The sequence below is a fragment of the Amblyomma mixtum genome, chromosome 4, assembly GCF_055824585.1.
Source record: "Amblyomma mixtum isolate Tamu chromosome 4, ASM5582458v1, whole genome shotgun sequence".
NCBI classification, from domain to species: Eukaryota; Metazoa; Arthropoda; class Arachnida; order Ixodida; family Ixodidae; genus Amblyomma; species Amblyomma mixtum.
The window spans coordinates 104,482,136-104,507,935 of record NC_143015.1 but is presented as its reverse complement, the minus strand read 5'-3'; the positions used below and the strand labels follow the sequence as shown (position 1 = coordinate 104,507,935).

At 47.8% G+C, this 25,800-nt stretch overlaps 1 long non-coding RNA gene across 3 annotated transcripts; it reads left to right on the top strand.

Annotated features, from left to right (window-relative positions):
• The first annotated feature begins 13,491 nt into the window (after positions 1-13,491).
• On the top strand, positions 13,492-24,959 carry LOC149347678 (uncharacterized). Of its 3 annotated transcripts, none has more exons than XR_016292185.1 (4): positions 13,492-13,606; positions 14,469-14,557; positions 21,778-21,859; positions 24,634-24,959. It is a non-coding gene; the product is annotated as an uncharacterized LOC149347678 (long non-coding RNA). The 3 variants fall into 3 exon arrangements; XR_016292187.1 differs by lacking the exon at positions 21,778-21,859 and adding an exon at positions 19,727-19,778; XR_016292186.1 differs by lacking the exon at positions 21,778-21,859.
• The last annotated feature ends 841 nt before the right edge of the window (positions 24,960-25,800 follow it).

The following is a 25,800-nucleotide window of genomic DNA, read 5'->3' as shown; positions in this document are numbered from 1 at the left end:
TTCTTTGCATTTCCATATCAAACTTTATGCAGTTAGTATCGAGCATATGGAGTCGTTATGGGCTATATAGAAGCACGTATGGAGGCTCGCGGACTCCATATAAGGTCAAGCGTATTGTATGGAAACCGTGTAAAAGCTTAATGGAATGCTTATAGACTCCGTAAAGATAAGATATAGATCTTCATATGGTTTGGTTTGGTTTATGGGGTTTAACATCCCAAAGCTACTCAGGCTATGAGAGACACCGTAGTGAAGGGCTCTGGAAATTTCGACCACCTGGGGTTCTTAACGTGCACTGACATGGCACAGTGTTCTTTCCTATGTTATGGGCTTCATATTCCTATAATTTCCTACGAGTGGCTCACACTGAATGTTTCAGTAGAGGATCTCCCTGTGCTAGCTGATTCCCTTCAGTTATTTTAACTCGATCTTGAACAAATGTTCTCAATTGCATTCATTGCATGAAGGCCTGAGCTGATGCCCCGCTATTCGCTTCTAAGTGCTGTTAATGCTACCCTGCTTATTCGCCAATTTGTTCCTCGGTTCTGGCTTTCGTTACTTGTAAAGCACGTACGGAGCGCGTAGTGGCGTCTCACGGCAAAAGACGTTGAATGAATTGTGCGTCCTTTGAAAAAATCCTTATTGCCCGTCAACCGCTTGACCTAAGCAACAGGAAAGATCGAAATAATGCACAGTAGTGTACAGGTCACTACATTTCTTGAATTTACGACTGTTAGTCCATGCGCAGCTCCGGTGAGAGATCTCGCTATTCATGGATGCTTAAGCGCTGTAAACCATCTATGTTGTGTGCCTAAGTGAGGTTTAAGACCACAGTAATTCCTATAATGGGCTAAACCTTAGATTATTTATATTTCTAGAACTCTTACTTCTTGTGGCTTTATTTCTTTTATTAATTGCTGTCTTGCCACACCAGAAACAGAGATGCTAACTTTTCTTGCCATTTCTCAAGTGGCGACTTCAAAACCTCGTAATTCAACTCCTGTTATATACACAATAATTTTAACCTTATTGCACTGCATGATGTCAAGCTAGAACAGTGGAATGCATATCAGCTAGTTCCCATCAGCAAAATTGCAAAATTTCTCTGCGGTAAAATTGCTTCAATTCTCTCTACGTAATAGTTTCATACTTACATAACATATTGTATGAAAATTCTCTGCGGTAAAACTTCTTCAATTCTCTATACATAATAGTTTCATACTTTCTTAACATACTGAATGAGTAGGCAAGTACAGTCTTGGTCAAAAGTGTTAATGCCACAGCGTTCACCTTCAGCGAAATGAATGTCCCTAGAGGGCTCCGTGTAGCGGATCATTCAAAACACATGTCAAGCAGGAATCTTCTCTGCTGCAATAAAAATTCTTCTCCTAAATTGCTAAAGTTCTCTGTGGTAAAATTGCTTCAATTCTCTCTATATAATAGTTTCATACTTACATAACATATTGTATGAAAATTCTCTGCGGTAAAATTTCTTCAGTTCAAGGTGATTCAAGGTGATTAGACATTTAATAGTGCCGTAATGACTTTGCTTTACGGCTGAACCAAAAACCCTTTCTTTTACCTTGACCCCGCCGCGGTGGCTCAGTGGTTACGGCGCTCGGCTGCTGGTCCGAAAGACGCGGGTTCGATCCCGGCTGCGGCGGCTGAATTTCGATGAAGGCGAAATTCTAGAGGCTGGTATGCTGTGCAATGTCAGTGCACGTTAAAGAACCCCAGGTGGTCGAAATTTCCGGAGCCCTTCACTACGGCGTCCCTCATAGCCTGAGTTGCTTTGGGACATTAAACCCCAATAACCAAACCAAACCTTTTCCCTTAAGACTTTTGACCACGACTGTACATGTTTAGAATCAGCCCACGGTTCACTGAAGTTTGCATAATTGTGACTTCATTATTAAATTTCATTTTTTTAAAAGAGCAGGGTCCCCCTTAAAGCAGTCCCACTGTTGGGAGATATTTCGCTGTCAGCTAGCCTATATGTTTTTTTAGTGAACGGTGATTAGCACACTGAGGCTTCCCTCCTCAGTACCCTTGTTCAAACCTGCACCTCCAAGTGCAATTTACTGTGATCTGCTCTTTCAATCACGTGTGGCGTAGTATTTAATAAGACTGGCAAAAAGCATGTTCTGGCTTAAACTCTTCCTTAAAGGGATGCTGAACCAAACTTTTGGAGCTGCTCTTTTACATGTAAACAAGAGCTTGACTTCTAAAATTGATAAATGCGACAAGTATTTTTGCGAGAAAAGGCAGAAGGCACGCTTTTTCGTGATTTATTGCCACATCGTTGCATCTCGCGGCCGCCTGTGGAAGCTGCGACTAGACGTCATAACACCCGCGCACCCACTGTTCCCGCGGTAGCCCGACCGCCATCGCTACTTGTGGGTTTTGCCAGTTTTGCTTCGGCAGCATCCGAGGTCGGGAGCTTTATCGCTTGGTCTGCCCCTTCTGAAGGCACCAGCGCACAAAACACAACGGACAAGAAAAAGGCGGTACACGACGGACAGGAGCGCTGAACTTACAACTTTATTTGGGAAGTAAAGATGCAACGTATATATACAGCCATGTCAGGGGGGCGTGCCACACAAGGAAAGCAAGAACAAGTGGAATCTACAAGGTCATGAAGAGACAAGCGGCACAAGCAAACCAAAGATCTTAACTAATATAACATGTGAAGGTGAGGAGTTTCAATGGAGGCAAGAAAAACAACCGGGAAAAAACAAGGAAAAAAACTCCAGACCTCGTGAAGATGAAAATTGATACTGATAACAAAAACCGATAAAATCAAAAAGGTAAAAACCAATAAAAGCGATAAAAGCAATAAAGTTAACAGGGCAATGGAAATGAAAAAGATAAGATGCCAACAAGTAACACGGCAAAAATACTAACAGCTAAAATTAAGAAAACATCGCGGAAAAACTAACAGCTAAAAGGTAAAACCCACAGAAACATAAGGTTAAGTCTTGTGTATGAAATAGCAGAATAAAGTTGGCGGGAAAAAAGACGGTTGCATAACGTGGGAAGTTAAAATGTTAGTGCCTCGAATTTTGTGCCAGATAGGCGAGTTCTTTCTCAGATAGCGACACTGAAGGCTGGCTAATGCACTTTTCTTTTAACGCAGCTATCGTGATTACCTCAACTATTTCACGTGGCCTCGTGTTTCTGATTGCGGCTATTACCCGAGTTTTTTCAAAGTGTGGCAAACATCCTGTTTCTACATCTTTGCAATTCCGACAATGGATACCAATGTGACGGCACCTTTGAACATTTACGTTGTAATCATGCTCTTTTAGTCTTTCATTTAAACAATGCCCTGTCTGTCCAATATACTGCTTCCCAAAGGACAGAGGGATGGAATAGACAACTGAATCGGTACACTGCACAAAATTCTTCTGGTGCCTGATATTGCATATACTCTCTTTTTTACGAGTTTCATTGACCTTTCTGCAAAGCTGGGAAAGTCTCTTTGGGATACTAAAGACGACTTCAACTCCAACACGTTTCCCAATTTTCTTCATGTTGTGCGAAATGCGATGCAAGTAGGGCATAAGAGACTTTCTTTCTATTGGCGTTGTCAGTCGGGGCAGTCGAATCGGGTCGTTTTCATTTTTTAAGCATTGCTTCAGCGACTGAGGCTAAAAGCTTAGTGGGGTAGCCATCATTTCCTAATCTAATTGTTTGCGCTAAAAAACTGGTCTCAATTTGGTGTTCACACGATTTTACCAGCGCATTTCTAAAGATTCCTTGAATTGCATTCCTTTTAACCAACTTAGAGTGGGCTGAGTCAAAGGGAAGTACCGGCTTCTGGCCCCTTGGCTCATAAGACCAGAATAGGTGATCACACTTGAAATGAAGGCCCAATTCTAAAAATCTCAAGGACCCATTATTTGGAAGTTCATGTGTAAGGGTTAAAGGAGATAAGCATTCTAAGAAAATGGCCAATGTTTTCGAGACATCAACTTGGAAGGTATCCTGATTGCAATCGAGAAAAACGAGAAAGTCGTCTACAAAACGAAAAATCTTTGTCGCTTTTGTACCATCCAACCGACTGTTCACGTTTTTATCAAGTTTGGCTAAATACTTTTAGCTGTTAGTATTTTTGCCGTGTTACTTGTTGGCATCTTATCTTTTTCATTTCCATTGCCCTGTTAATTTTATTGTTTTTATAGCTTTTATTGGTTTTTACCGTTTTGTTTTTATCGGTTTTTGTTATCAGTATCAAGTTTCATCTTCACGAGGTCTGGCGTTTTTTTCCTTGTTTTTTCCCTGTTGTTTTTCTTGCCTCCATTGAAACTCCTCACCTTCACATGTTATATTAGTTAAGATCTTTGGTTTGCTTGTGCCGATTGTCTCTTCATGACCTTGTAGATTCCACTTGTTCTTGCTTTCCTTGTGTGGCACGCGCCCCTGACATGGCTGTATATATACGTTGCATCTTTACTTCCGAAATAAAGTTGTAAGTTCAGCGCTCCTGTCCGTCGTGTACCGCCATTTTCATGTCCGTTGTGTTTTGTGCGCTGGTTCCTTCAGAAGTATGTATTACCAACTAGCCCAACAACAAGTGTTGGTCTACCCGTATTTCAGTGCGACATCGCGCTTCGAGTGACGCGACCGGTTGCCTGTCGGACGAGGGTGTCATAACGTCACGGGTTTCACCTCGCGCCGGCCGGGAGGGCTTGCTGCGCGCTCATAAAACATCGAAAATAAATCCATTCGCTTAAAAATATGCGAAGTGATGACCAGATTTCAGTGTAATCACAATCCTAGAATCTAATTCAGTGTTTCTGTCGAATTTTAAGATTTTGTTTTAGTATTTCTTAGAAAGGTCCGCTTAGGGTGTAACTTTGGTTACGAATTAAACAAGAAACTGCGAATGTCTTTAAGCGGGTTATGTACGATGCATTGTCTCTTCCTGTCGGGAATAATTTTTATCTGATTAACCAGCTTGTGGGGAGATGTGCTAGATGTTTACAGAATTTTTCTTTGTGAACGACCCGCCCCGAGTTATTCCCTTCTCTGAAGTGATCACAACTCGCTGCCGAAGAATTTGAACGCAGGTGCAGCACATCAGGGCAGTCCAGCATATTGTAGCCTTATACGCGCATCGCAATAAGTACCGCGAATGGTCAACACCCGAGCAACGTCGCGTCCTCAGTAAATTTCCGGAGCCTTTCACTACGGCGTCCCTCATAGCCTGAGTCGCTTTGGGACGTTGAACTCCCATTAACCAAACCAATCTGTCTGAAGCCAACAGTTGTACAACAATATTTATATCCAAGTTAAAGAACCTCACGCAGTCGAAATCCGTCCGGGCTCTTCTGCTGTGATGCTTTTACATTTAATAGTGACGCGAAACCCTACATAACTGCCTTCCATCACGTTTACAAATTTCAGAGGGTTGAGAGCTAATCTGTTAGCTCCCGAAGCACTTTTCTCGCAACACGCCACCTCACAGGTGGCGTGCTGCGGTGTGTGACGTGGCGTCTTAGCAGGCAGTAGCAGTTCGAAACGGCACCTGTCACGGCAAGAACGGAGGAATGAACAACCGGAGGTGAATAGGTGGATAGCAGCGTAACACAGTAGCTGGCAGCTGTGGCAGGTGGCATTTGAAAAGCTGCGCTCAAATTTTGCATAAGTGACTACCGTAATCGTCTGATAATTTTAAGCCGGTATAATTAAGACACCTTCTATTCATAAATGCTTTTCGCTTGTCGAATCGTATCTAAACAGACACTATTAGGAACGGCTATTTATTTAGTTCTATTACGTGGCTACAGCCACGTGCCCTTCAGTTCTTGCAGTTACCACAGTTTAAAGCGCGCTTTTTGATCATTGGTTTCATCCTGCGAGGCATATCCGCCGGCGGCCGTTAGATCTTGCATCAATCTGGTGCAACAGCAAGCGTGGCCTTGTGGTAGAGCATCCGCCTCGCATTCGGGAGGTGCTGGGTTCGATCCCCAGTGCCGCCGGGTACCCACCGGTTTCTTTAATGGGTACAAGATTTCCCCTGGCCTGGTGCTCGGCTCTTCTAGGGTGACAAGCTTGGGAAAAGGGTCTTAGACCAAACAGTTGCCTTGACGGATGAGTGATAAGTTCCCCCGCCAAGCAACCATAAGTCCGCCTCGTGCGGCATAAGCCCAATTTGTGGCCCTTTTTTTGTGGCCTTTTTCCCCTGGCCTGGTGCTCGGCTCTTCTAGGGTGAAATGCTTGGGAAAAGGGTCTTAGACCAAACAGTTGCATTGGCGGATGAGTGATAAGTTCCCCTGCCAAGCAACCATAAGTCCGCCTCGTGCGGCATAAGCCCAATTTGTGGCCCTTTTTTTGGAGATGGAGTATTGTGCTGCATAAGTTCTCTGTCTCTTCAGCCGGGCTCGGTTGGCGTGAGCCTGTAAAGCAAGCCAAAGGCTGGCTGAGGTTGGGTTCGTAAGCGCATGGCTGAACTCTCACCCGAGGCGGCCCTATTAAAATAGGGCTAATCTGTGCTCCCTAAAGGGTGTACGGCGCCTCGGGGCTGGCGGTGCTCGGTGTGTGGTGAGCCGCAGCCCCACCCAAAACGTTAGCAGCCTCGTGTCAGGGCTGGATTGACTGGGGTGTTGTGTCTATCACAACACCACCGCTTGCTGTCGGCTGTCAACCGGAGGGTTGGCTACCTGGCCGCAGTTGAAAAGCTGTGACTGGGGCTGTGGTGTACTAGGGTTGCTCCCAGGCCGGCTAACACTGGGAGGGATAGCGTCCTCCTGTTACCTAGCGGGGTGTGATGGCACTGGCGATGAAGGTCCTGAGGCGAAACGCTGGGAGTGGTTGCGTACTCCTGTAATCCAGTGAAATAGGAGGCGATGCTAATGCATCCCAGGACTTGATCCTGGGAAGGGTTTGTGGTGATCCTATACCAGGACTTAAAGCGAGAGAGTTCATACGCTGCGGCAGTCTAGGGATAGGCTGCTGTGGCTAAGTCTCCAGCAGATTCGCTGCAGGGAAATCCCCGCTGACTAAAGTCATCAGGGGTAGGGGCATCCCTGTGTAACCCGTGTCCAAAGACCACTCGGGAGCGCTGCTGGGGTCTGCCCTCGTTCCCCCTCCGGGAAACCAGGGCCATCTCTGGGAAACGCTGAGGCCTTCGGGCGTCTCAGTAGGCTAAGAGAGCGAGGGCAAAGCGAAAGCAGAACTGGCGCTTGCGTCCCTTGAGAGTCTGTGAGTAGTACCGTCGTGAGACCGGACGGGTGTGGGATGAAGCCCACACTCGCACTGCGGGTACGTAGGCGGTAGGTCCTGCTTGCAGGGCCGGCGTCAAATCCAAGACGCTTAATAAAAGTTGGTAGAATCGGGCTCCTGCTTGCAGTGCGGTGCGAAGGGATTACCCGAAGTCGAGGACGCTTCGGCGTCTGGCAGGGGTGCACATCACAGAGGTGCACCACGGGGAGTAGCGACCCCGCCTGTCCGAAGCTCGTGGGTTGGACCCACACACGACCATCGGGGTGGCAGTAGTTCGCCAGTCCGCCACGCTCGATGGGAGGGCTTTCGAGCCCGAGGATGACCAAACCTAAATTGGTACAAGAGCAGTCTCTGGTGAGGGGGCGCACCAAGCACTTTGTGCAAGAGACTTGCACTTGGGAAGTGGCCTGGCCCTGGCTTAGTCTGTGTATGGCCGGGGGAAACTGTTTTGGCAGGCCGAAAACTTCTTGGAGATGGAGATTTGTGTGGCATAAGTTCTCTGTCTCTTCAGCTGGGCTCGGTTGGCGTGAGCCTGTAAAGCAAGCCAAAGGCTGGCTGAGGTTGGGTTCCTAAGCGCATGGGTGAACTCTCACCCGAGGCGGCCCTATTAAAATAGGGCTAATCTGTGCTCCCTAAAGGGTGTACGGCGCCTCGGGGCTGGCGGTGCTCGGTGTGTGGTGAGCCGCAGCCCCACCCAAAACGTTAGCAGCCTCGTGTCAGGGCTGGATTGACTGGGGTGTTGTGTCTATCACAGCACCACCGCTTGCTGTCGGCTGTCAACCGGAGGGTTGGCTACCTGGCTGCAGTTGAAAAGCTGTGACTGGGGCTGTGGTGTACTAGGGTTGCTCCCAGGCCGGCTAACACTGGGAGGGATAGCGTCCTCCTGTTACCTAGCGGGGTGTGATGGCACTGGCGATGAAGGTCCTGAGGCGAAACGCTGGGAGTGGTTGCGTACTCCTGTAATCCAGTGAAATAGGAGGCGATGCTAATGCATCCCAGGACCTCGATCCTGGGAAGGGTTTGTGGTGATCCTATCCCAGTACCAAAGCGAGAGAGTTCATACGCTGCGGCAGTCTAGGGATAGGCTGCTGTGGCTAAGTCTCCAGCAGATTCGCTGCAGGGAAATCCCCGCTGACTAAAGTCATCAGGGGTAGGGGCATCCCTGTGTAACCCGTGTCCAAAGACCACTCGGGAGCGCTGCTGGGGTCTGCCCTCGTTCCCCCTCCGGGAAACCAGGGCCATCTCTGGGAAACGCTGAGGCCTTCGGGCGTCTCAGTAGGCTAAGAGAGCGAGGGCAAAGCGAAAGCAGAACTGGCGCTTGCGTCCCTTGAGAGTCTGTGAGTAGTACCGTCGTGAGACCGGACGGGTGTGGGATGAAGCCCACACTCGCACTGCGGGTACGTAGGCGGTAGGTCCTGCTTGCAGGGCCGGCGTCAAATCCAAGACGCTTAATAAAAGTTGGTAGAATCGGGCTCCCGCTTGCAGTGCGGCGCGAAGGGATTACCCGAAGTCGAGGGCGCTTTGGCGTCTGGCAGGGGTGCACATCACAGAGGTGCACCACGGGGAGTAGCGACCCCGCCTGTCCGAAGCTCGAGGGTTGGACCCACACACGACCATCGGGGTGGGAGTAGTACGCCAGTCCGCCACGCTCGATGGGAGGGCTTTCGAGCCCCAGGAAGACCAAACCTAAATTGGTACAAGAGCAGTCTCTGGTGAGGGGGCGCACCAAGCACTTTGTGCAAGAGACTTGCACTTGGGAAGTGGCCTGGCCCTGGCTTAGTCTGTGTATGGCCGGGGGAGGCTATTTTGGCAGGCCGAAAACTTCTTGGAGATGGAGTATTGTGCTGCATAAGTTCTCTGTCTCTTCAGCCGGGCTCGGTTGGCGTGAGCCTGTAAAGCAAGCCAAAGGCTGGCTGAGGTTGGGTTCCTAAGCGCATGGGTGAACTCTCACCCGAGGCGGCCCTATTAAAATAGGGCTAATCTGTGCTCCCTAAAGGGTGTACGGCGCCTCGGGGCTGGCGGTGCTCGGTGTGTGGTGAGCCGCAGCCCCACCCAAAACGTTAGCAGCCTCGTGTCAGGGCTGGATTGACTGGGGTGTTGTGTTTATCACAGCACCACCGCTTGCTGTCGGCTGTCAACCGGAGGGTTGGCTACCTGGCCGCAGTTGAAAAGCTGTGACTGGGGCTGTGGTGTACTAGGGTTGCTCCCAGGCCGGCTAACACTGGGAGGGATAGCGTCCTCCTGTTACCTAGCGGGGTGTGATGGCACTGGCGATGAAGGTCCTGAGGCGAAACGCTGGGAGTGGTTGCGTACTCCTGTAATCCAGTGAAATAGGAGGCGATGCTAATGCATCCCAGGACCTCGATCCTGGGAAGGGTTTGTGGTGATCCTATCCCAGTACCAAAGCGAGAGAGTTCATACGCTGCGGCAGTCTAGGGATAGGCTGCTGTGGCTAAGTCTCCAGCAGATTCGCTGCAGGGAAATCCCCGCTGACTAAAGTCATCAGGGGTAGGGGCATCCCTGTGTAACCCGTGTCCAAAGACCACTCGGGAGCGCTGCTGGGGTCTGCCCTCGTTCCCCCTCCGGGAAACCAGGGCCATCTCTGGGAAACGCTGAGGCCTTCGGGCGTCTCAGTAGGCTAAGAGAGCGAGGGCAAAGCGAAAGCAGAACTGGCGCTTGCGTCCCTTGAGAGTCTGTGAGTAGTACCGTCGTGAGACCGGACGGGTGTGGGATGAAGCCCACACTCGCACTGCGGGTACGTAGGTGGTAGGTCCTGCTTGCAGGGCCGGCGTCAAATCCAAGACGCTTAATAAAAGTTGGTAGAATCGGGCTCCCGCTTGCAGTGCGGCGCGAAGGGATTACCCGAAGTCGAGGGCGCTTCGGCGTCTGGCAGGGGTGCACATCACAGAGGTGCACCACGGGGAGTAGCGACCCCGCCTGTCCGAAGCTCGAGGGTTGGACCCACACACGACCATCGGGGTGGGAGTAGTACGCCAGTCCGCCACGCTCGATGGGAGGGCTTTCGAGCCCGAGGAAGACCAAACCTAAATTGGTACAAGAGCAGTCTCTGGTGAGGGGGCGCACCAAGCACTTTGTGCAAGAGACTTGCACTTGGGAAGTGGCCTGGCCCTGGCTTAGTCTGTGTATGGCCGGGGGAAGCTGTTTTGGCAGGCCGAAAACTTCTTGAACCGAAGCGTGGCCTTGTGGTAGAGCATCCGCCTCGCATTCGGGAGGTGCTGGGTTCGATCCCCAGTGCCGCCGGGTACCCACCGGTTTCTTTAATGGGTACAAGATTTCCCCTGGCCTGGTGCTCGGCTCTTCTAGGGTGACAAGCTTGGGAAAAGGGTCTTAGACCAAACAGTTGCCTTGACGGATGAGTGATAAGTTCCCCCGCCAAGAAACCATAAGTCCGCCTCGTGCGGCATAAGCCCAATTTGTGGCCCTTTTTTTTTCACTTCTCCCAAACGTACACCCCTAAAGGAAGCCGAGCGCCAGGCCGGGGGACGCTTGTACCCTTTTGACCGGTGGGTGCCCGGCGGTGGGTTGGTTTTCTTGCTGCTGAAGGTTGCTGCTTGAAGTAGTTGATGGCCGCTGCTCTCGGACGAGGTAGGCTATCTCACTTCTGACACAATGTATGGGCTGTCGACCGGAATGACGACCGGAATGACGACCGGCACAGTCCGCGAACAAATGATTCCGTGTTCCGTGGTTTTTTTTTTTTTTCTCGCAAGTCAGACAGCCGGAAAAACCGCCATGTCTAGTCAGCTGTGATACTCTGAAGTTTTCTCTTCGAAACGAAGGATCGCTTACAGTGTTTGTCTTGAGACACGCTGGTTAGAGCGTACGAGTTTTGAGTCGGAACTCCTCACTTTGCAGTGAAACACGAACCACCTTTGCAGGCTGAGTGCTCGAAACTAGGTTGCCCCCGAAGGGGCGCAGCGGGGTTTACGGAGCCTCTTCCAAGCGCACACCCCTGAAGAAGCCGGGCGCCGGGCCGGGGGTGGCTTGTACCCATTTTTACCGGTGGGTGTCCGGCGGTGGGTTTCGAACCAACCACCTCCCGCAGCCGAAGCGGACGCCCAGACCACTAGGCCACGGTGGTGCAAAGGCGCCACCTGAGTGAGAGGGCGCAGCCTCCGTTTTAAACACATCGGCACCGTTCAGTGTACACCTAGCTTAAAAGACCAAAGTGATGAAAATTATCAGAAGGAAGAAAACTTTATTCCTCACTCCCGAAGCATTTCCCCCCGCAACACGCCACCTCACAGGTGGCGCGCTGCGGTGTGTGACGTAGCGTCTTAGCAGGCAGTAGCAGCTCGAAACGCCACCTCTCACGGCAAGAGCGGAGGAATGGACAACCGGAGGTGGATGGGTGGCTAGCAGCGTAACACGGTACCTGCCAGCGGTGGCAGGTGGTGTTTGAAAAGCTGCGCTCAAATTTTGCATAAGTGACTACCGTAATCATCTGCCAATTTTAAGCCGGTTTAATTAAGCCACCTTATATTCATAAATGTTTTTCGCTTGTCCGATCGCATATTGTCTGAATCTAAACAGACACTATTAGGAACGGCTATTTATTCAATTTGATTACGCGGCTACAGACACGTACCCTTCAGTTCTTGCAGTCATGCTTTATCCATAGCTATATGAGAAGATCGACTGCAGAGGGAAAGTTCAGCTACATAAGTTTTTAAAATATCGCATGCTCCTAGTTGCGCCAGTTGATGTCACCAAGCGCCTTTGGAACGGATATGTTTTGGCCAGCCCTTTCTTCAAGCGAGTACAGTACAGGACAAACATTACTATATATTTTAATGATACAAGTGTATTATGCGTTCCCCCGGAAAGAATCTCTGACGGGAATCTCGCTGACTTGGCTGTACTCTCAGCGCACTCTTTTTTTCCGGCTAATTCTTCCGGCTATTCATTTTTTTCATCAGCCATCCAGACTAGCTGTTGTGAGCAGGGGGTGTCCGTTCAGTGCGTGTGATGATACTGAACAGAAAATTGCCCTTACACCCACGGTTTGACGAGGCTCGCATAGTAACGGTAACATTCCATGGTCACCTGGCACCTAGGAAATAATTTAGATTTGAAAAAAACTCTGATTGTTAGCGGTGCCTTCAACCGGAACATAAGCTTAAAGCAGAACTCGGTGCTACGTTCCCTAGTTTTAGCGCACGTAGACTTGCGCCTTTGTGTCTACTGAAGTATAATGCGCGCGCAATTTTGGACACTGTTTCCTCAAAGTGGCTACTGCTGCTGCACCCCTGGAGTACGTGTGCAGCCTTTGATTTAAACGCTCGTTTCATTAACCGTGGGAGGTCATCACTAATAGCATGTAATAGCAGCACTTTCTCCTGGTGTCATCGCAGAGCTGGCGTTCCTTCGGACGTGGCACCTGGATACCGGGGGCTTCCAGAGCCTGAATCAACTTCATAAGTAAGTCAACCGTTGTTGCTTTCTTACACTCAGACAGGCAGCTTTATGACCTGGAAGGGAGTAGCATATAGCGTAGGCGTCTACGTGCCCGATGGTCGAGCCGCTTTATCAAAGCAGCCAACTAGCGAGAGAGCATGACTTAGTGTGCATGCTCCATGCGCAGAGGTTTAGCATACAAGCGTGATTATTAGACTACTCAAAAATACATTCTCCCTGTACGAGCAGTTACGCACCATGCCCCTTTATTCGTACCCGCTAGAGCTGCGGATCACGTCACTGTTTTAATCCAATCCCGTGATACTGCAGTACATCTTCTGTCAGATCCACACACGTCGGATGTGAAAACTCGCGAGGGGTCTCCAAAGTTTTTCTTTGCATACAGGTGGCAGTGTACCTAAACGACGACTGCGAATTTCGGGTTGCAAATATGTAGACCTGAGGTTTGGCGCCGTAGAGCTCTGCTCGGGAATTCGTCATAGTCAAATTTTCTTAGGAATGTTATCGCTATGTGTGAAAATGAATGATGCCAAAGTCATGGCCCGCATGTAGAACGTACAGAGAACCTAATTCAAATGGCCCAATAAGATCAGCATGCATACAAGTTGTTGTTTTTAACACTTGGTAAGTTCAGTTGTCAAAACATGGAGGTAAGCACACGTCATCTGTCCATGATCATTACCGTGCATATTTCTTGTAGTGGTGTCGTGTAGCTTTGCACTCGGAACCTTTCCCCTTTAGTTCCTATCATGACCGCAAGGTGGTCACTCAGCACTCGATCGCATTGGCTGCACTTCGTCTCGTTAAAGCTCTGGACATATTTCCGTACCAAAGACGGCGTTGTCCTTCCAGGCGTCTGCAGCAGATTCCCAGCGAAGTCTCTGGAATTGTGACGTGTCAACTCCCAGCCGTTGTGACTCTCTGCTGAACAAGAAGCCTGGTGAGTGAGTGCTGGTTAAGGGGACATAGTTATGGTTCCCATTTTCAAAGTAGCGTGCTTCATGGTATAAAAACAAAGCGGCGAATGCTTTTTTTAGTTTTCGAATCATGCCCTGTATTCGACACGGGGAGCGACTAAGGTTTCTCTGTACTGAGAAGGTAGCGACACTGATTCCCTGTTGCCTGTTTAGACGCCGACCACTTTGCCGATTTCTGATTGCAAACGCCGCAAATGGAAGGCAAACATGCTTCGAGGAGATTGAAAAAAACTGCAGTCTTTGTAATTATCCTGCAATCCCTGCTTAACACTAAATTCCAAATGCAGTGTGAAGTCGTTTATGCAATCTGCTTGGGATCGGCCTTTTTTTACAGTCTCGTTGAAGTTTTCATATTTTCTGCTTCGAACTAAAAAGCACGGCTAACTATGTGAATTGCTCTCCTGGACGAAATGAGCCGGTTAAGGATACCCGAGAAAGACAAAATATTAGGCGTTAAACTTCTGCAGGGCGACTACACTGTCGAAGTAATGGCACTGTAGTTTTATGTACCGAGGGAGCCTTTGAATTAGGAGGTGCCACTTCTGGAGCGTCATTTTACAAACAGTTGGCGTCGACTGAGACCAGGGTATTGGGCGAGCTTACATGCTCCAGAAGTAGATGAGTGATAAGAGTATTTCCACTATGTGTTGTTCTGGTAGTAATCTTACCCTTTGGGAAAAAATATCCACCATTAATACTGCCTATCTACACACACCCACCCGCCCGCCCGCTTTTCTACAACTGACGACTCATAGAAGTGGTAGTAGTGGAAATTATAGCAATGACTTATTAGGTTTTCGCCCCTATTTTTTGCCATTTTTACAGGATTGGCATTTCTTTTAATGTGGTACCTGGCCAGAGGGTGATTTCTGTGCAGAACTTGAGATTTCAGCGCCTTGGCCTGAAATTAATCGGTGAGTTCATTTCTATTTCTACTGAGTCGGCGATTGCTAGTGCCCAGAAAAAAAATGTAGAAACATTTTATAGTTACGCAACAGCGCCTGCTGGTGTGAAGGAAGAATGAACTGTTAACGAATTGCAAAATGCCAATAATGCAAGAAATACTAGCTGGAAATGAACGAATTCATAAGTGCGTCAGACTCGCCCTACATCACGTCGAGTCGAGTAGAGATGGTAACTACCCAACTGGCTAAGCCGCTCAATGGGACTCAGCGCGAACAGGTCAGTCTCGAGTGAAAAAGAGTACACAGGAAGGTCACAGGTGACGGCAAGAGAATTTCTCCTAAGTTCCTTAAAAGGGTGTGACTTGGAGATTCTGTGAAGTTGCACATCAGGCGTAACTGCAGCGGCTATTTCATTTAGCTCTCACGTCCTGTTGACAAACGTGTTTTGTAAGGCGCAAGGCACTTCATGCCCAATGCCGTTTATAGCATTGCCTCGGCACACATTCCCATAATTTGTTTGGTTTTCGGTGTAACAAAACGGTGTAACAAAACTGGAAGGGTGGTTACCACCTACAAATCGGATGATCGGTCCCACGTCGCGGATGGGACAGTCCACAAAGGCGCCATATATGCGATAGCATAACGATCTCATTATGCTGAAAAACCACGTGACGGCCCTCATTGCACACTCAGTCGCGTGTGAAATGAAAGAAAAGGAAGCCAGTCAGATTCGAGCTCCGCGCTATCAATTTGCATTCGACCACTACGTCATCATCACAAGTTTATACTCCCCACGCACGTCCTAAGGTGACTGCAGCCAGTGTTGGCGCCATCGCCGAAGTCTCCCGGGTTGTTTGGAACACTTGTCGTCGCGTGCGAATAGCTGCGAGCCAGTTCTACAGGGTTCACCCCACTACTGCAGGGTTTTCCCCACTACTACGGCAGGGGGAGCAATATTTGATGCAAAAATGTCCTAGTTACTCCGTTGCCACTTTGAGCGTTAAGATGCTCAAAGAAAACGAATTTGCAACCAGGTCAAACCGTGGAGAATAGTTATGGTTTGTCCTCAGATTCAGTTGAGAATAACTCTGGGTACGGTCATGAACCTAGGACAACTCATCCAGCTCGGATTCAAATTCACATAAAGACGACACTAAGCATAAAGGAGCTCGTCACGTGGTTTGCTTAGGAACAACATAGCTTTGTTTTTCAAGCAGAGATAAGTTTTAATCCCCAAATACAACTGAAAACAGCTCTGGGTGGAAACGAACTTGAGACTGCAGTTAAGATTAGTCTAACGAAACACAATTTTTCTATATTCCCAATCTAACTAGCAAATTTAGATTCGCCATCTAGTAATTATAGAGATCAGTGTTCTCAATAACCCGAAATTTCGAAACAAACAGCCAGTGCATTGCATATTGTTGGCAGCGTGCCAATTACAACATACAGGGTCTGTTCTGAAAGTAGTAGGACTGGTTTTTTCCTGGGCGAACGGGCGGACGAGAGGTGGTCTGCGCGTGCAGGATCGTTGAAGGGGGATATTGGGAATGCTGGGGAAAATCGCCAGTCGACTCTCGGCCGTTGAAGAGAGGAGGTCGCTTGTACTGTGAACCCCTGTCGAAACGTCTCGTCACGCAGAATCGTCGAGCGTTTAGTGGATCAGCGATGCGCGATTAAATTTTTTATTATATCTTGGTAAAACGGGCAAAGAGACTCACAACATGATTAAGGAGGATTACTTAACAGTGATCGTAGAATGATGATGATGAAAACTTTATTTGTAACAAGGGAGTTTTGGACACGTCGGTCCTTGGGCCCCCGCACGGCCCCACTGCACTCAAACGTTCATGTCCCGGAGGCTCATGACGCTGGCAGCCCGGCCGGTGGCGATGGCTTGCTTGGCCGGGTCCTCGGAGCGCAGTAGGGTCTCCCAAGCCTCCCATGAGGTAAGGTGCTCCAGGCCCCGCGGGGGAGGATCCGCCGGGCAGAGGAAAAGAATATGGTCGAGGGTGGCTTTGGGGTGGTGGCAGAGGGTACAGGAAGGGTTCGTGTGGACTGGGTGATATCGCGAGCGTATATAAGGGGAGGGCAAAGTGCGTGTTTGGAGCCGCCTCCAAAGTGTCTGATGGTAATTGTCGAGGGAAGGATGAGGTGGGGGGTAGAGCCGACGCTCGGCTTTGTAGGCCTGCGTCATTTCACTGAATGAGTGCATGCGCTCCCGCGAGAACCCCAGGTCGGAGGCCGCCGGTGCCCGGTTGAGAGAAGCTCGGGCTAAAGCGTTGGCGGCCTCGTTTCCGGGATTCCCGGAGTGGGCAGGCACCCATATCAGCTCCACATGGCGGGGCGGGTGCGCGGCGAGGGAGTCCAGTATGCGAAATGCAGGGACGTGAACTCTCCCGCGAGCAAAATTTAGTATGGCAGTTTTGGAATCTGACAGTATAATGAGTATCAGAATGATTGCTGATGACTTGAGCATTCCTCAAACCCAAGTTTTTGAGATCGTGACAGAAAACTTAGCCATGAGAAGAGCTTGCGCGAAGTTGGTGCCGGGAGTGTTGCCACAGGAGGAAAAGGACAACCGGTAGGATCTTCATCATGTGAATGAGGACCCGATGTTTTGCCCAGCACAAGGCGGCAAAGCTGCCTCCGCCCCCCTACAGCCTCGACTTGGCCCCGCCAGACTTTTTTCTATTCCCGAGAATGAAATCGACGCTCGAGGGGAAACATCACGGATCGGTAGAGGTGGTTCAACAGGTCGTGACGAGGGAGCTAAACAGCATTCCGGTCCAGGCGTTCCTGGAGGCGTACGAAAACTGTAAAACTCATTGGCAGCAGCGTGTAGGTGCGGAAGGGTGCTACCTTGAAAAATATTAATCGTTTGTACTATTATTTTGAATCAATTTTGTTTAAAAAAATGACTCCTACTACTTTCAGAACGGACCATGTATATATCCCAAGACGCATGTTTAGTTTTGTTTTAACGGGTCTGCAAGCTGTGGCACTGTGCGGTACAAAGAACACTAAAGTCGGCGGCGCTTCCCACCAGCCTTCGATTCCATTTTACCAGATCGCGCTCTCACTCAAGTGATTAGGGCTTCTTTCGTGGACTTATACACGCAGGCGCGGGTTGTCGGCCCATGCGATGTCGCGCTAGCTTTTTTTTTTTGCCGCTACGGTGCGATTTCAGATGTGAATGACTGAAAAAAAGCCTTCATCGGTTTCGCGAATTTCCCGATTTAACAAAATAATTCGCGACTGCTCTTTGCTTCACTAAATTGAGTTTTAATGTATTGCGACTTTGAGAGCAAAATTTTGTGTTGGTCCCCAAAATGGCGGCAACCCTTCAACGAGCCAACCTGTTATCGCTTCAGTGCGGAGTTCGTACAGGCGTCTGCATTGACATTCCCTATGAACAGCTACGAGATAGCGTCTATCCTTTCTCACAGAATTGCGTTCCCTTTGGCAGTAGTAGACTGGAGACGCTACTTTCACCGTGGAATTTGAAACATCTTGCTGTGACGATCGACTTAGCGCAGTAACCACTCTGGAATTAATACAGGAAACTGAACTTTCTTCCTTTTGCGCTGATAACAAGCCTTGCATTCAATTATTCATAACACTCAAATGTTTGCGGGGTGCGGGTTCGCGGAGAACTACTTAATGATTACTGTGTTGCCTAAATATGCAGTCCACTAGTATTTTTCATAGGAAATGGGGCTTTCAAGTCCACATATACTTTTAGGTTATCTGTTCAAATGATTTTCCTATACGCGGAAAGTATTTTTCTCGAACCTAAATTCTGCAAGCTTGTCAGTGGCTAGGCTGGCTGACTGCTCAGTGTATTCTTGGGAATTCTAATCAAGTGCTTATAGTGAAAAAGTAATAGCTTCTACACTTAATTACCGAATTTAACGGTTGAAAATATGTTTTGAATTTTCTAAACGTCATCTATGCTACAAATGAAATATAAAGCATAAAGCGTAATCAGCGCTGACAAGCGATACTCTATTGTTATATTGATTTACAGCGTTACATAGCACGACAATAACACGCGGTAGTAATGTCTACTAATCACGACCTTACATGGAAGCCGCAAGAGAACAGCGTCAAGCCATTGCGGTTTGCGCATCCAGGGCACGACTGCCTCAGACGCCGACGCAAGGATATGCCGCTTGGCAGTGGTGTAGCCAGAAATATTTTTCCGAAGCTGTTAAAGGCCGCCGGTAAGAAAACGAACAGCGTAGTGGCGCCATCTGGTTTTACAAGAGAAACTATTTTTGTGGACAAACCAGCACTCTTGTACTTTTCGTTTCTACACCTTAATATGTCGTGGTGTCGTGGTGTGGTGAGGGGCATGCAGAAAATATCGATGGGTGTTGTGTTCTGACACGGAAACACCATCCCCCTCTGGCTATGCCCCTGTGGCTTGGTCACTTGGTTACTAAGAACCAGCTCTTCTCTGCTTCCTTAGTTTTATTCCTTAAGGTTGAAATTTTTTTTTATGGGGTTTAACGTACCAAAGCGACTCAGGCTATGAGAGACGCCGTAGTAGAGGGCTCCGGAGATTTCGACCACCTGGGGTTCTTTAACGTGCACTGACATCGCACAGTACACGGGCCTCTAGAATCTCTCCTCCAAAGAAATTCTAGCCGCCGCGGCCGGGATCGAACCCGTGTCTTTCGGGTCAGCAGACGAGCACCATAGCCACTAAGCCACCGCGGCGGCGCTTAAGGTTGAAATGCAGTGAGCGTTCTTTTGCTACTGAAATGACTTAAAGGGGACCATTTGCAGCACTCTTGACTGCTGTGCCCTGTGCATGCTTTCTTTTGTATGTTCTGTGATGTCAGGATCTACCCGCTGCTTCACCTCAAAGACGAATGTTGTTACATCGGGCACTTTGAAGCCTGGCAAATGCGAACCAGCTTGGGCATGTGAATTTTATGCAGAACATTTTTGTACAGCGTAGTAAACAGAACACGCATTAATTATTATTCACAAAAAAAAAGGAAATACACTGCAAATAATGGCAAATGGAGCCGCGTGGTTCGCCTCTTGTTCTGAACATTTGTACGCTTGTTTTTGAGGACTTCAACTGAAAAATGTTTCTCGCGTCCTGTAAGGATATATCCGGTGCTGGTCTGCAGCATAACCTAGAACCTTCTCTTTCTTTGATAGGACGCCCATTTTGACGAACCTGTCCTTCAGAGCACTGGTCTGAAGTTCGTGGGTGAGTTCACTGCTGTCGCCTAATAGAAAATGTGATGGTACTAACACGCAGAACATGTAATGGGCCCAGTATTGCAAATGCCGCCGCGGTAGCTCAGTGGTTATGGTATCGGCTACTGACTCAAAAGACACGGGTTCGATCCCGGACCCGGCGGTTGATTTTCTTTGGAGGAGAAATTATAGAGGCCCGTATACTGTGCGATGTCAGTGCACGTAAAAGAACCCCAGATGGTCGAAATTTCCGGAGCCCTTCACTACGGCGTTCCTCGTAGGCTGAGTTGCTTTGGGACGTTAAACCCCCATAAACCAAACCTAAACCATAAACCAAGCAAAAGAGTGGTCTCACACTGGTTCTTTGTAGGACCAGTAGCCGCCAATACATTTCCAATCTTGGGCCGATTACCTGGTGCTGCATTGATTACTGGTTTGGTTTATTGGGGTTTAACGTCCCAAAGCAACTCGGGCTATGAGGGACGCCGTAGTGAAGGGCTCTGGAAATATTTACTACCTGGGGTTCTTTAACGTGCATTGGCATCGCACAGCACACGGGCCTCTAGAATTTCGCCTTCGTCGAAATTCAGCCGCCACTGCCTGGGAAGATGTGCTACGTTGCAAACTTCATGCTTGTACTGTTTATCAATTCATTACGACTGTCTGCTCACGCATTCTCTTCACTGCACTGAATAAATGTCACAAGGGAGTCATTGTTCTTAATCATTTGGTGGCTTGTGTGCACTGTAGTCTTTGCAACCATCGACTAAAAAGCACATTCATTCAGGAGTCATGGCTTTCAACCTCACAAAAAAAACGGAGCTGTTGAATAAGTGATTGAATGTGTGACTTAGGAGAAAAATAAAGGATAACAAATGCTATTGTAACGGCGTTTATTGCTCTGATATACTGCATTGCATTTAGAGTGCTCATAAAGAAAACATCATTATTACGATAACAGACACAGTTGTTGGCTTTTCTGGGCACTTCGCACACTTCGCACACAGGGCTCTTCGCACACTCTACATCTATGCATTAAAACAGTGTGAGTGTCACACCACTGAACGTGCAGTTCCAGGCACATTCAAACCAAACCTATTTCAGGCATTATTAAAATCTTCTGGATGGGTTGCGAATGCGATTTCCGTCTTCTTCCTTGCGCAGGGCTAAACTGCGTTATCCTCTTTGGGGCACCATTTCCAAAAAACACACCTCCATTAGGAAGACGCCTTTCCTTCCTCTTCGCTAAAAATTGTCGGTCCGGAAAAAAAAAACCTAATTCCTAAAAGAAGCCCATTTTTTTTAAAACTACAACATGTTCCTCTATACTAGCAGGCATATTTACCTTCTGGCACATGACACCTTACACAACACATTTTTTCCCTTTCGACAAGTCAATTTGTCCTATATCCGGACATCGCGTGGCTTCACTTGAATTTGATGGAATACAGCGGCCCTCGCACCTGTGAGCAGCCGCTTGTAATCATCAGTTTCCTGGTAACACTACCCTAGTGAGGTTTTAATGTGTTTCTTGAAGGGTTGGTCGCCGCGGTGGCTCAGTGGTTATGGTGCTCGGCTGCTGACCCAAAAGATGCGGGTTCGATTCCGGCCGCGGCGGCTAGAATTTCTTTGGAGGAGAAATTCTAGAGGGCCGTGTACTGTGCGATGTCAGTGCGCGTTAAAGAACCCCAGGTGGTCGAAATTTCCGGAGCCCTCCACTAAAGCGTCTCTCATAGCCTAAGTCGCTTTGGGACGTTAAACCCCATAAACCAAACCTAAACCATACCGATTCAGGCGGCCATCGGACATATCAGGGGTGAAAAAGCGTACAAAATGTGGAGCGAGCAGCGATCCCAACAGGTACAAAAAAAGCATATCACCTGTTTTAAAACCAGCCACTTGAGACCCTGCATTTGATGCTGTATTCCACAAAATAAGTTGTGTGAGTTCCCTCCTAGCAAACTTGTAACCAACTAAAATATGCTGCTTTCCTTTTTTTTTACTTCCAGCGATGTGTTGTGGGAACATGATGAACCCCGACATGCCAACCTTTCGAGAATTCGCTGCATGCTTGTTCCACCAAATATTCAAGTAATACCCTCTTCCGTTCACGTAGTACAGTTATGTTCTGATTCCATTTATATGGAAGGAAGAACACGTTGCTCCACGAAGCACCCTCTGTTCTCGTAGCGGCCTCTTTGTAACAAGGTGTGATAACGAAACAGTGTGTGAAGGAGCTGTAAGCGTATCAGTTTTTCTAGACTGGCTTCTCACATTATTGTTCGGAAACTCCGATCCGCCGTTCTCTATCTACACGGGGCGTAAGCTGACGGGAAAACTGCTGGAGCTAAGTGACTGACTGCACCTGCAACACACCTGTACTTCCCCAGTATTTGCACTAAGCGCAGAAGTGATGAGGAGTGATTCGAAAGGCTTATGACACTTGAATTTTTTCTAACTTAACGTAAACTAACTGGCCACATACTCAACGGCCTGAAATACAAACAAGCACCTGCAGACACCACCTGGGATAGAGAACACATTATGTGTGATGTTCCAAACCAATTGATTTCTGGACTGCAACATTTCCAGAAAAACATTAGAGTGAAAGGATTCAACATTGAATTTCTTTTCAGTGAGCTTGTCGCTCTTCACTGTGCTTCCTCCAGAACCGCACAGTCGCAACAACTAAAATTCTCTTTCCCAGAATGAGCGCGGCAGAAGACTGCGTTGAAGCAGTGCACTGTTGATACGTGTTAGTCATCAAGGCCCCTCTTTCCAGAGTCCTATCTTTGTGGGCAGCAACGTGCTACTGGGAAACAAGATGTATTCAGGCATTAATGGGAATGTAGCAACTGTTCTATTTGGTCTCAGGGAAGTGTTAATGCTGCATAAGGCTAAACATATCGAACACGCATCGTTTCCTACCAAGCTTCGTTACAACCAGCCTCCCTGTGGTATATAAGGTACCGGGTCTCCTTGGTTATTTTTATTGTTGATTATGTTGCAGATGCAGTCAGTTTCGAATGAGTACGGCACTCATTAGCATCCTCATGCCATGCATGCATGTATTTCTGGCGTGACACTTTCATGAAGTAATCAGTGAATGCCTTTGGTAGTGATAAAAAAATTAAATTCTCCGGACGATAAAACCACTTCCAGGTTTTCTGAGGTATGTTTCTGTATATTCGTCCTCTAAGTCGACGCACTTGCTCTAGCGGTGCTGAAAAACCTTTTCATCGAAATTCTCCAGCTGCCATCCTAACTGTTAGTGGCAAAACTTTGCTCAGCAAGAAATATTTCATGTTTGGAAAAAGATTAGGAGGGGGCAACATCTGGCAGATCGTACGAGTGAGGGGCAAGCTGGAACTACCAGGCACTTGCTGAGGTGTGTGCTGGAACGCTGTCCTGATGGCACTAGACTCCTGGTTTCCTTTCTCGCATACTTTATTTCAGACGCTTTAGAAGTTTCCAGTAATAACATCCGGCAATGTTGTAACCTTTCGCATGACACTCAATGAGCAACATGTCCTTGCCATTCAATAAAACTTGATGCCGTCTCTCTAGGTGATGGTACAGAGATGAACTGATATTCACCCATGATAAGTAATCGAACAAGCATATTGCTGCTCAGGAGTGACGAGACGTGGAACCCACTGAGCAGAAATTTTTAAGAAGCTAATATCTCTAGATATAGTATAGTATGCTCTCTCCTGTGTAATTCCCACCGTTCTACTACATGGCGCGTAGACAATTGCCGAGCGTGTGTTGTATCCAGGGGGAGTCGAACGCCTTCGTTGGTGGTGCCAATCAATGCTCTCCCTGGCTTCGGGGCTCACTTTTTAAGCTCTCCCTGCCATACTTTAGTTTTCGCACCCATTGTTTCGCCTTGTGTGTAGGCGAATTGTCATGTAATGTCATGACATTCCTAAATTTGAGATGGCGACATGTCCTTCATAAGGTGCTATTTTATTACAGCGCAGAGGTTCAGTGTCCAATTTCTTCATGCTTAAAAGCTAGCTCATGTAAAATACTGGCAAAAATATAATAATCTTAGAAATACGGAAATAGTAAATGCTACGGAAAACGGAGTATGCTGTGAAACTTTTATATTTCTAGTCACCACCTTGCTCGGTTAGCCCCCAAAACTCAGTCATCCAATGTATTTGATGTAAAATTAAAGAGTTTTGGTTTAAGAGCATTGGTATGCTCATTGCACTTCCAGTACCATGCAACTGAGGGCAACGTTAAGATGTAACGCAAAACAAGTGCCTGTAGTTAAAACCAGCAAACAGGAACCGCATGGGAGCAACATATAGGAGGTATTCACATAAGGTCCCGGGACCATTTTGACGTTCAACGTGCTGCTTCAGCAATGCAGGCCGCAGGAGTGGGAGATAAGCCAATTAGACATGCGCTGTAGCCTTTCACTGTTTCATGGACGCCAAAATGGCGACCACTGTGCCGTGATTCTCACACAGATCTGGCAACACACCAATGGGGTCATTTTGTTCCCCATGTCGTTACACTTGTATTAAGCGTTGCCTTTTGTGTGTAAACCGGTTATTAGTTGTCATGTCAATACTCTAATCGTTTACCAGGGATATCGTAAGCCAGCAGAAATAGGAGACACTTCGTGACCACACTAAGCACTGGCGCCACCTTCTTGCTGAATTTTTGATGTCAGCCCGCAAGCTTAATCGTCGCAATTTTTTTATACAGCGTATACAGGGTTGTATTACGGTGGTTGTAACTAAATAAATGCAAAAGTTGGTACAACTTCTACATGTTGATAGAATAACTCTTTCTATAATAACCATTGATTTTTTTGCAGGTAACTAATATATCCTTTTCATTGCATGCAGCTAACGGATCGCAAGGAGAAGCAACGGTTCCTCATGGAGTTGTGAACGATGCAGGCTGTCTGACATCCAACGAAGGCGACTCAATGTTTACGGAGATAACACCGTGGACAAGAACAACGTGCTTACATGGTTAAGAAGTTTCAACACGGAATATCAGCATTGAAGACAAACCACGCAGTGAGACATCTGTGCAACATGGATTGTCAGCGAGTAGACAAAATAATGCTTGTCAAATGCACCAACTGTGATAGTCTACATTGAGTAGTACTTTTGTATTGAGAAACAGTTGCTCTACAAACAAATAGAATTTGAACGACGTATGTAAGTTAAAAAAAAATTACACCTCTTGCAATAGTTTCAGTACAATCGTCATTTTTGCTGGAATATGGAACTGCTACATGTCTAGCAACCATTCCATGGGCACTTTAACCTACCGTTCGGCAGACGGCAGGACTGAGTGCGGAAGCCGTGTCCCCTTCTTTCGTCAGCCCTCTTAGGCTGGTGCTCCGGAGAAACCTAGCAGAGGGCAGTCGGCATCCACTGGGCTTCGAGCAAAGGGCCCCAATAAAATTTGCATAAAAATATACGGTGCACATTAGTGATGGACACAACTTAACTATACTATCGTCATCAGAAGTCTACGGGACACGAGAGTGTGGAAACAAATTTTTTCGGAGCAGTCGCGTAATCCAGTGGCCTGAAATGTGTCAGTGTACGTGGAGACATACATGCGCTATGCACTAGTAACACGACCACACGACTGGTTTGCGAAGTTGAGCCAGAATGATTTTTTTCCCGAGAATATGCATTCCGTAGTATTTTTATCGCGATAGTAAGTCATCGGCAAGGACCTATTCACAGCACAGCCGACGGGTGACTATCGCAGCAAAAACAATTTCGCACTTGTGGAACGAGTTTGTTGCGACGGCATTTCGAACGCACCCGTCTAAATCTCGATTCAGCTGGGAGTTCGCGCGCAACAAATAAATCCTTCCATGCCCCGAGTCCAAGCTCAACCACATGATTAATGGTGCGCTGGTAACTTCGCTGCTGACACCCGCCATTCATTCATCATAGTGTCACACTTATCCCCCCATACGGGGATTGAAACACCTCCCCCCAGGCTGTGCTTAAGAGCTGTTTTGCGATAATTTTAGAGCATCGGCC